The sequence below is a fragment of the Eptesicus fuscus genome, chromosome 3 (assembly GCF_027574615.1).
Source record: "Eptesicus fuscus isolate TK198812 chromosome 3, DD_ASM_mEF_20220401, whole genome shotgun sequence".
Taxonomy (NCBI): domain Eukaryota; kingdom Metazoa; phylum Chordata; class Mammalia; order Chiroptera; family Vespertilionidae; genus Eptesicus; species Eptesicus fuscus.
The window spans coordinates 96,881,203-96,889,577 of record NC_072475.1 but is presented as its reverse complement, the minus strand read 5'-3'; the positions used below and the strand labels follow the sequence as shown (position 1 = coordinate 96,889,577).

At 44.4% G+C, this 8,375-nt stretch overlaps 1 pseudogene; it reads left to right on the top strand.

Annotated features, from left to right (window-relative positions):
* Positions 1–4,901: 4,901 nt before the first annotated feature.
* LOC103304338 (perilipin-2-like) lies at positions 4,902–6,184 on the top strand (annotated as a pseudogene).
* The last annotated feature ends 2,191 nt before the right edge of the window (positions 6,185–8,375 follow it).

The following is an 8,375-nucleotide window of genomic DNA, read 5'->3' as shown; positions in this document are numbered from 1 at the left end:
GACTCTGCATATGCACAATGCAGATTTTTGCCATGTAATATCATGAAAATTCCCTTGGTCTATCTTGGGATTGAATTATGTTCTCCTCTTTCCTTCATGTATAATATATTTACCCTGGTACCTGTGAATATAAATTTTATTTGGAAATAGTCTTGATGATGTAAAAAGTTAAGATGAGGTTATATTGGATTATAGAGGGACCTCATTTCAATGGTTGATGTCCTCATAAACAGAAATATTTAGACATAGGTAGATATTCATAGGAAAGAAAGCCATGTAATGAAGGATACAGAAATTGGAACAATATAGTTACAAACAAAAAATTCCAAAGGAAGTTTTTTCAAACTCATCTCTCTCTCTCTCTCTCATTTTCTTTTATTTTTGTTTTTAATTTTAGGCCACACAAGGGGTCTACATTGGCTCAGCCTGATATTGTAAGAAGTGAAAAGCTCTTATCTCTAACCCCACCTCTACAAATAATGTATGCACACTATAAGAAACCATCGTTTGCCAAAGTACCATGATGCTATTTTTTCCTTATGTTTATACATGTTGTCATCTCTATTGGGATTCTTTTTTTTAATATTTACTAGTATTCTAGCTCATCTACTTTCCAGCTAAACCCACTCGGAACATCTGAGGATAAAACAAGCATTTTATTTGCTTGTGTTTTTGCATATATCATTATATAATAGTGCAAGGACACTGGATATAATATTTTTACATCCCAGGTCTTGGAATAAAACATACATTCTTTGTAAAATGGGGGACAGGTAATAGTTTGATGTGTCATCATTTTTATTAATATTCATTAGAAATTACTAAAGAGAAGTTCATGACCTTCATTTTATATATATATATCTACACTAGTAAAAGAGAAATATGCAAATTGACCATACCTCCTCAACGCCCACCAGCCAATCAAGAGTGAGTATGCAAATTAACCCAACAAAGATGACAGGTTAATTTGCATATGCAGCCAACAAGCGGCCGGGGGATGGGCGCCAAGCCCGCAGCCTCCCGGGACCATTGCCGGCCTGGGGAGGCGAGGGCAGAGGCTCCAAGCCCCACCAGTAGGGCCCCAGGACCATTGCAGGCATGGGGTTGCTGAGACCCAGGCCAGCCCTCTGACCACAGATCCACAGCTTTGCAGAGACCAATTCTACCAGGCCGCTTGGAGGCCATGTGGCTGGGCGACAGGGTGCCCGTTTAAGATGTGACACAGAGAGGAGGTGCAGGAGGAAATCCAGAGAATGGGATGTGGGGGTTCAAGACTCACTTCTTTTGGGCTTTGTCCTTCTTGGTCTTGGTCCTTTTCTTTCAGGCCTGGAGCACAAGCAGTGCAGGAGAGAGGGATGGATGGAGGCCGAATGTGGAAGAAAGGAGGTGACCCAGGTGAGGGTAGAGACCTAGCAGAGGCCCGAGGCCGACTGCAGGGCCACCTGAGGGGTGGCTCCCAGGTGAGCGTTGCTGCTTTGGCAAAGCGGCCGGCCATGAGGCGAGTGTTCCAAGGGGTACAGAGCAGCACCGCACCGTCCCTCTATGAGGACACCCCACAAAGGCGCTGCCTTTGCCAGCAGGCTCTGGGCGACATCTGCAAATGCTACTGCAACCTCTAACATTCTGGGCAAAGAACTGACCATGTGCCCCTCTGGTGCCAGGCTTGCTAGGAGTGTGCTGTTACCAGTGCCATAGATCAAAGGCAAAAACCTGGCGAGGCAGGGTGTACCGGAGGGGGCTTGGGCAGGGGCAGGGATCTGCCTCGCCTGCAGAGAGAGAGGTTCTGCAGTGGCCCCAAGATGCGCGTGGGCCCGGTCAGGGACCAAGGGGCATGGAAGGATGTCCGGGGGAGGGGCAAGGACCCACAGCCCTGAGGCGGGGGTTGAGGGGCAGCGCCACCTCAGTGCAGGGTACCTGACTGACTGACACGATTCAGAGAAGCTCCCGGCGCTAACCAGCTAACCGGGCCTCACCCAGGTGGCCTTCACACTTCAGAGGCGGCAAGTCCTGCTCCCGCCTTGGCCCAAATGCAAGCCCGGGCCAGCCCTGCCCCATGGCAGAGCATGCCTGCACAGTGAGTGCAAAGCCTTCCACCTGCTCCGGAGAAGGGGGGTCAGTAAAGAATGGGGGCGGGGGATGGGGGAGAGGAAAGAATGTGGAGTGTCTGCAATAAAGAGGTGCTTGAGAAAGAGGCTAAGAAGCCTGATGGGAAGGTTTGTTCTGTTTGCCCAGCGGCTGCCCCTTAGGAAGGGCAGAGAGCATGGCTCTGAGGGATCCCTGAGCACTGAGTCAACTTCCACAGCCAACTGGAATTGGCCTCAGTTTCCTGGTCTGTAAAATGGATTAAGCGTGTCCCATTGCCTTCACTGAGCTTTGATGGCCAATTGAGATACTATATAAAGAAAATGAGGGAAGAAGTGAGAAAGAAAAGGAAGGACGAGCAACACAGAAGAAAGACTGGAAGGAACCTGTAAACCCATTGTCACTTAAATAGGGAATATAGTCAATAGTGTTGTAATGATGGTATGATGCCAGGTGGGTACTGGAAATATCGGGAAACACTGTAAAGTATATGATTGTCTAACCACTATTCTGTAACTAATATAAAACCTGAAACCAATACAAAATAATGTTGAATGTAAAGAAATGAAAATAGGAGTGAATTTTTTTATAAATTTCAAAGTTTAAATACAGGCTGTAAAGGAAGGAAGGGGAAGAATAAAAATAGTGTTTTTCATTTTACCACTTTATTATCTTTTCAGTACATGAAAAAGACAGTTTTCTTTATATGGTGTTTTTATACTTTTCTAAGTCATTATCTCATTTGAATTTCAAGGCAACTTAAAGACAAGATAATTATTCTCTCCACTATTCAAAGAAAAAAAATCTTGGTGTCTGGCCCCAATGATTCAATCGTCAAGCCCATATTGTAAAGCAGGGTTAGTGACATTTTCTGTGAAGGGTCATATCTATAATAATAAAAGCCTTGGGGGTGATCAGGCCAGCAGGGGAGGGTAGTAGGGGGCAATCAGGCTGGCAAGGGAGCAATTAGGGGGCAATCAGGCAGGCAGGAAAGCAGTTAGGAGCCAGCGGTCCTGGATTGTGAGAGGAATGTCCGACTACCAGTTTAGGCCCCATCCCACATGGAGCCTAAACCAGCAGTTGGACATCCACCAAGGGGTCCCAGATTAGAGAGGGTGTAGACCAGGCTGAGGGACAACCCCCTTCTGTGCACGAATTTCATGCACCGGGCCTCTAGTGTGTACACACACACACACACACTAGAGGCCTGGTGCACAAAATTCGTGCATGGGGGGTTGTGTCCCTCAGCCCAGCCTGCACCCTCTCCAATCTGAACCCCTCGAGGGATGTCCGACTGCCCACCTAAATGGGCATTCAGACATCCCTCTCACAATTCAGGACTGCTGGCTCCCAGCTTCTCACCTGCCTGCCTTCCTGATTTTCCCTAACTGCTTCTGGATGACAGCCTGATCACCCCCTAACCACTCCCCTGCCAGCCTGGGTCCCCCACAACTGCCTTTCCCTGCAAGCCCGGTTGCCCCCAACTTCCCTCCTCTGCTGGCCTGGTCACCCCTAACTGCCCTCCCCTGCAGGCTTGATCACCCCCAACTGCCCTCCCTTGCATACCTGGTCCCTTCAACTGCCCTTCCCTGCTGGCCATCTTGTGGTGGCCATCGTGTGTCCACATGGAGGCAGCCATCTTTGACCACATGGGGGTAGCCATCTTGTGTGTTGGAGTGATAGTCAATTTGCATATTACTCTTTTATTAGATAGGCTAGAGGCCTGGTGCACGGGTGGGAACTGGCTGGTTTGCCCTGAAGGGTGTCCCGGATCAGTGTGGGAGTTCCCTTGGGGCATGGGGAACTGTGGTGGTTTGCAGGCCAGCCATGCCCCCTGGTGACCCAAGCGGAGGCCCTGATATCTGGGATTTATTTATTTTCTATAATTGAAACTTTGTAGCCTTGATGGAGGCTAAGGCAGGCCAGGGCTGTGGGAAGCTTGGCTTCCTCCATTGCTGGGGAAACCCAAGCCTTCTGCTCACTCTGTGGCTGCAGCCATCTTGGTTGGATTAATTTGCATACTTGCTCCTGCTGGTGGGCATGGCTTGTGGGCATAGCAGAGGTATGGTCAATTTGCATATTTCTCTTTTATTAGATGGGATTTTTAAAATATTTATGTATTTATTTTAATAGCAGAACTAAGTGTTTGCTCATGAGAATAGTTAGCTGTATTTTCAGTAAGAAAAGTATTTTGCTACCCAGCTTTTAAACAGTATATATTCAGTTATGCCAGCTTATTTTATTGTTTGAAATTGAGTTATATTTGGATATTATAAACTCATACTTATTACATTCTCCATAACAACCTAGAAAAATGAACTAAATGGCTTCCATGGAAAATTTTCTGTTTTTTTTTTTTTTTTTTTTTCTTTCAATCTTCAGTGTTATGAAGAGTTAATGGCGCAATGCTGTAGGTGTCGCTGGAGCCTGGTGTTTGTGACCTGTTGGATCTCCGCCTCTTGTCTGCTATCTCTCTGTCTCCAGGAAGAAAATGGAAATAAGCTTGTCAGAGAAAGATAAATATCACATGATCTCACTAATTTGTGTAATATAATGAACAACATAAACTGATGAGCAAAAACAGATTCAGAGACAGAGAACCATAGATCAGACCATCAAACCTCAGAGGGAAGGTAGGGGAGGGTGGGAGTAAGGGGGAGAGATCAACCAAAGAACTTGTATCCATGCAAATAAGCCTAACCAATGCACCCAGACACCAGGGGGTGCGGGCATGAGTGGTAGGGTGGGGGCGGGGGGCAATGGGGGGGATAAGGACACATATGTAATACCTTAATCAATAAATAAAAAAAAAATTTTTAATGGTATCTGTTGCAGTTGATCCACAACCAAGTGAGGTGATGAGGGTGGCCAACCTACCTTGGTGAGCTCCACATATGACCTCGTCTCCTCGGCTTATGTCAGCACAAAAACTCAGTATCCTTACTTGAAGTCTGTGTGTGAGATGGCGGAGAAGGGCGTGAAGACCATCATATTGGTCGCTGTGATTGAGTGCTCAGCCCATCATCCAGAAGCTAGAGCCACAAATTGCTGTTTCCAATAACTGTGCCTGTATGGGGCTAGACAGGATTGAGGAGAAACTGCCTCTTCTGAATCAGCCAACAAAGCAGGTTGTTGCCAATGCCAGAGGTGTAGTGACTGGGGCAAAAATGCTGTGACAATGACCGACCGTGACTAAGGCCAAGGATTCCAACACCAACATGGTCACTGGGGTGGTGGACAAGGCCAAAGAAGCCGTGACTGGTAGTGTGGAGAAGACCAAGTCTGTGGTCAATGACAGCATTAACACAGTCATGGGCAGTCGGATGATGCAGCTGGTGAGCAGTGGAGTGGAAAATGTGCTCAGCGCATCAGAGTTTCTGGTAGATCAGTACCTCCCTCTCACTGAGGAAGAACAAGAAAAAGAAACAAAAAAGGTGGAAGGATTTGAAACTGTTCAGAAGGCAAGTTATTATATTAGGCTGGGATCTCTGTCTACCAAGCTCCGCTCACGTGCCTACCAGCAGGCTCTCGGCAAGGTGAAAGAAGCTAAGCAAAAAAGCAAGGAGACCATTTCTCAGCTCCATTCCACTGTTAACCTGATTGGATTTGCTAGGGAAAATGTACAGAGTGCCAACCATCTAATTCAGGATGCTCAGGATAAGTTCTACCTCTCCTGGGTGGAGTGGGAGAGAAACATCAGCTATGATGACACCGATGAATCCCACTGTGCTGAGTGCATCGAGTCACTACTCTTGCTATTGCAGGAAGCGTGGCCCCGCAGCTGCAGACCACGTGCTTCACCCTCCTGTCCAACATCCAAGGGTTACCACAGAACATTCCAGATCAGGCCAGTCATTTGGGGGTGATGGCTGGTGACATCTACTCAGTGTTCTGCAATGCTTCCTCACTTCTAGCAAGGGACAGCTGCAGAAAATGAGTCTTTAGATAATGTGATGGATTAGCTTGTTAACAACACACCCCTCAACTGGCTGGTAGGTCCCTTTTATCCTCAGATGATCAGTCTCAGAATACTCATCACCGTGTTGCAGAGAAGGACACAACCAGCCAGGAGGCCCAGCGACCTGAGCACAAAATACATTAATCCCGTCCCTGTCACCAGTGCATGGTGCGGCCAGACATCTTCTGTTATGTCGCAGTTAAACTGCTAGACAACTCTGAATTGAGGAAACAGCTAGCTAGAAAAAAGGACCTCTTCATTATAGTCATTTCCAACTGGATTAAGATCTTTAAAGTTTCTGGCCTTAGCCGATGAGGCATTTTGTTTACCTGGCTGGTAAGAAAATAAAGATACACTGGTCAGAGCCTAGTCAAAGGTCAGAAAAGTTACACTGCATTTATGGTCTCATTCTGTTGCCACTGTTGCTGTCTGTCTGTATTGAATAAAAATATCTTCACGTGGGCTGTGGTGTGAACTGGTATCTACTCCAGTTTGGTCTGAGTAGGCCTCATCATTGTTTTGTCTCACAGTGCATGCTTGTACAACTTTATTTATTTTTTCAAAAGAAATGCCTCCTGTGAATTTACTGCAAAATAAAAAAAAAAGGAGTTAATGGCAAATAAAGAAAGCACATAATATGCTGTATAAATAAATGAGCAGGTGGATATATATACTTTCATATATATATATATGCTTTCATATACTTTTATATTCAAAGGCAGCCAATATACTGTACTTGGCACATTTTATGTTAATGAGGTATTTTTGAAATTTGAAAAATGTATTGATTTCAGGATTCTGTGACATTTTTCATTTTATGTGGCATTACAAGGCTCTTTTCCAATAATGTCTAGTACTGAACAGCTATCTGAATTAATAATTATTTTGTAGAAGCTCATGGTTGCATTTTTCTCTTTGTCATATATATCTCTGCCATCCTCTTAAATTTGGCTGCATTCAGGGGAAATCAAGCTGAATTCATTCAGGAATCACAAAACACTCTTTCCAACCATGTGATAAGGTTAAATGAAAGAACCTCCTTTGTCAAAGGAGAGATATTTCCTGATGAGTTAAATTATACAGTTCATTAAAATAGGAAATATATATCATGCCAACTTGATTTAACACATAGGTTATGCATTTAGCCTTAGGACTGAATTATATATTCAATTGTTGCTTTTGGGTTGTTTTCACAAAGAAAATATGAATCTCTAAACCTCAGAATAATACCACCTGTTGATTCATTTATTCATGAGGTGAACATTTATTGAACATGTACTATTAGAAATAATGCATGGATAAGATCATACTCTACTAGAGAAGAATGACTTTTAAGGTAATAAAAATTTGTGATAATTTCTATGTAATGAATCTACAATATATATAAAATCCTATAAGTGTGCAGATGATAGGAAAAATAATATTTTTTAGTATCTGGCCATAAATAACCTAGTTGTTTTCCTGAGGTGACCCTTCAAGTCCAAGTTTTCCTTTGTAGTGAGTAGAAAAATGGACAAAGACCATCATATATGTCTTGCCCTTTTCTTTTTTGTTAATCCTCAACCAAGGATATTTTTCTCATTGATTTGTAGAGAGAATGGAAGGGAGGGGGAGAGACAGAAAGAGAGAAACATTGATGTGAGAGAGAGGCATTGTTAGGTTGCCTCCTGTACATGGGAATCGAGCCGGCAACTGAGGTATATGCCCTTGACTGGAATTGAACTTGCGAACCATCAGTCTGCAGGCTGGTGCTCTAACCATTGAACAAAAATGGCTAGGGCTCATCTTGCTCTTTCTTAATTATCTTTCTTGCTAAATGTAAGTTCAATATCAATATCCTTTTCAATATAAAAATCCAAGCACACACTGGCCCTCAAGACAATTTACTTTTGCCATCTTTGCTGATGTATATTAACCTTTTGCACTCAGATGTCAAGTGTGACTCGACACGGTTAGCATCGGTAGCAGGAATCGAGAAAAAAGCAAACGAGTGCAAAGGGTTAAATTCTAATATATATATATATATATATATATATATATATATATATATATATATATATACTAGAGGCCCAATGCATGAAGATTCATGCAAGAATGGGCTTTCCTTCCCCTGGCTGCCAGCACCGCCTCATGTCTGGCTGGAGCTGCCTTTCCTCTCCACCTAGAGCCACCTTTCTGCCTTCCCAAGCTGCCCAGAGGCCTGGAGCGGCTGGGGTGGTGTGGAACATCTGCGTTGTCGCCATGGAAATGACTCAAGCATCCCACCCCTGGCTGCTTGGCACCTGTGTATGCAAATCAACCCACCATCTTTATTGGGTTAATTTGCATACTCACT